Source organism: Bombus pyrosoma, linkage group LG13, assembly GCF_014825855.1.
Source record: "Bombus pyrosoma isolate SC7728 linkage group LG13, ASM1482585v1, whole genome shotgun sequence".
Taxonomy (NCBI): domain Eukaryota; kingdom Metazoa; phylum Arthropoda; class Insecta; order Hymenoptera; family Apidae; genus Bombus; species Bombus pyrosoma.
This window is the reverse complement of record NC_057782.1, coordinates 11,039,582-11,042,431: the sequence shown is the minus strand read 5'-3', so window position 1 is coordinate 11,042,431 and position 2,850 is coordinate 11,039,582. Positions and strand designations below refer to the sequence as shown.

The window sequence follows — 2,850 nt, the reverse complement described above, 5'->3', positions numbered from 1 at the left end:
CAATGATCGACGACGGTACGACGGGATATTCGAACGATGTTAATCGTCGACCGTGTTTTGCCAAGTGAATTATTATCGTTGGGCTTAGATCGATTTTAAATTGGACAAATCGAACGATAATAGCATTAACAGATATGTACGCAAACGGAACGATCGACGTAAGTAAATCGATATTCCGACATTGTAGGGAATGTACGGTTACTGTAATTGTCTGTACACGCTGATCGTGATACGGGAAGGAAATTGTTTCGAGTCGATGTGGTTATCGAAATCAAATTCTTTGATGGCGAATAGAACCATCGGCAACATCGGTAGAAATGGTAAGAATCGTGGGAAAAATGTCGATCGCGAACGAGACCACGGGGTCATCTTGTTTTTCCTTGCAAAAATTCATTAACTTGCCACTTGAATCTCACGATAGCCACTAGCTAACGAAACGAGTCTCTCGATCGTTCGATCGAGATGTGGCCGAACACGTGTAGAAGAAAGTTTATTTAATCGCAGTGTCCCTCGAGAAAGGTACAGCCTAAGAAAAGTATTTTTCTCAACAGCGTAAAATACCGCAACGACCGATACTTTTTTCCATGCGTTTGAGAGTTTACACGATACTGGAGGTCGATGAGTAAGTTTGGATATTTTTCAAGTACACGAATATCAACTAGGAGTGTTTAATTTAATTTAAGCGACATGCTTTCGCAACTTGTCTTTACAAGACAATTTCACTTTTCGCCTTTCTCGTCCTCTTGCTTCTTCGATTTGCTAATATGCGTGTAATACATATCCACGGTCTATGGTCTTACGAATAACGGAAGAAAGAATGAAACGAGAGAAGAATAACGAAATACGTAACTTTGAACAACCGAATCTCGTAATAAGCTGTAATTCGATGGTTGCGAATTTCATAGCGCAAACCATCGTCGGGTTAAAGACAGTTTCGTTTTGTCGGTACATACGATAAAATAACGCTGGTTCCCTGCTCTTTGCCGCGCGTAAATAACCACCGATGCATAAATCAAGCGCGTAACGCACTTTCTAACAGGAGGTCGAGAAAGGGACGAAAGTATTATAATCGTGGGTTAGAAATTCAAATGTAGGATACTTATCATCGACTGCCGGAGACCGTAGCTCGTGACGCGATGCCAGTCAGAGTCGAGATGAGATTATCTTTGCCGACAGGAAACGCCGGAACCTTTGCCCCAAGTTGTACGTATTTCGTTTCGTTCGTGACGCGTACTGCGATTAAATTTAACCGAGCTTTATAAGCTGGCGGATTTTCTCTAACGAGGCCGATTTCGACTAACAGACCAACGAAAGTTGTACCTAAGTGTATCTAAGCCTGATCTAACCGCGAGTAAGCTGATCGTCCAGCTGTAGAACGGGCGTGAAAAGTGCGTTCGAATTCTGAAAGCGTCATACACGATAATTGTAAATACTAATAGTAAACTTAGGCGATCGTTTCGTTGTAAATAAAGGTAGCGAATTTGCAGGGAACGCGCAGTGGATGGAACGGGGGAAAAAATGAAAGCGCAGTTAGACGATGAATGGTTGGAACAGGCTTGGAACACGATCAGTGGGTCGATTTCGTCTACGTAAAGGTTCTCGACGTTGCTCGAGACGTGGCTTCTTATCGTCGATACCGTATAACTAAAGCGGCAGAACAAGGCGCCATATTGGGAGACCGAGAGAACGCCTCTACCCCTTTCCTCTGATAGTACGAGTAGAACAAAGGAAATACACGAACGCAGACGATAGTGAAGTGGCTTTCAGTTGAGATTTAACTGCTGCTGCGAATTTTACATAATTTCTAGGTAATTTTAGAAACGTTCGAACGTTTAATCAGATCGCGAAGCGTTTTAATAATAATCGTTACAGCGTTCGAATTGCGTCGAATTTGTTTCACCCTGAACGATGGTAACATTTGTAAAGATGTCGATGGAACAATTTATACCTTTTTAGATGCGACATTGTTGTTGTACGTTTTACTATAATCGAGTGCGCTTTAATTAGACTCGATATAGATAGAAGACGTTCGTTGTACGATAATAAAGTTGTTAAAAATAACAATAATAATTGTTGGTAATACGATGTTCGTTCCATATTTCATAAGGCGCGCGTAAAAAATCGTTCGTCGTTGTGTAATTAACGATCATGCTACAAACCTGTTGGAAAAATGTCTCCTCTCTGCACGACGCTGTCCACGATACAAACTCGAGCGACTCGATAAATGCGAAACCGCAGCCAAAGCGAAAGGCGATGAAGAAAATTCGAAAAATGCCTAAACCGAACGTACGATCCGAAGACAACCGGCAAGCGGTCGGAAAGCAAATGGAGCACGAAGGAATGAAAATCTCGGTCGAAAATACTCACCAGGAACTGTAAATCGGGCAAAAAGCGAGCGAGCCATTCGATCGACGTTAGGGTAAGAGGCGAGTTGGACCGAGTGTATAGGAGAAAAAGAAAACGGCGAACGGGCCATCGAGGATCTGAGAACGAACGGAGGAGAAAGAAAAATGGGCGTCCGACGAATGGACAAAGAGGGAGCTGCCTATCGTTAAATTGGGAACCACTGTCGAAGATAACCAATGGTCCAGGCGCACACGCGTGCTCGTAGAGGCGCAAGCATATGCGCGCACACACGCGCGCTCGAGCATACAGTCAGCGTTCGTACGAGATCCGTGTAATTCCAAGAAGCGTACAGTCGTTGGAAAAAGTGACGGGTTCCTCGACGGACTACGTTGGGCCGTAAATCGCGGGGGCGGAGGGCGAGGAAGAGAAGCCGATGGAAATGCGCGCATTACGCCGGTCGAGCATATTCATGAAAGTTCCTTGACATCGACGCCGTTGCAAGCA

General features: G+C 44.1%; 1 long non-coding RNA gene across 1 annotated transcript; it reads left to right on the top strand.

The window, feature by feature from the left end:
- Positions 1–917: 917 nt before the first annotated feature.
- LOC122574194 lies at positions 918–2,067 on the top strand. Its single transcript, XR_006318935.1, has 2 exons — positions 918–1,425; positions 1,488–2,067. It is a non-coding gene; the product is annotated as an uncharacterized LOC122574194 (long non-coding RNA).
- Positions 2,068–2,850: the final 783 nt, after the last annotated feature.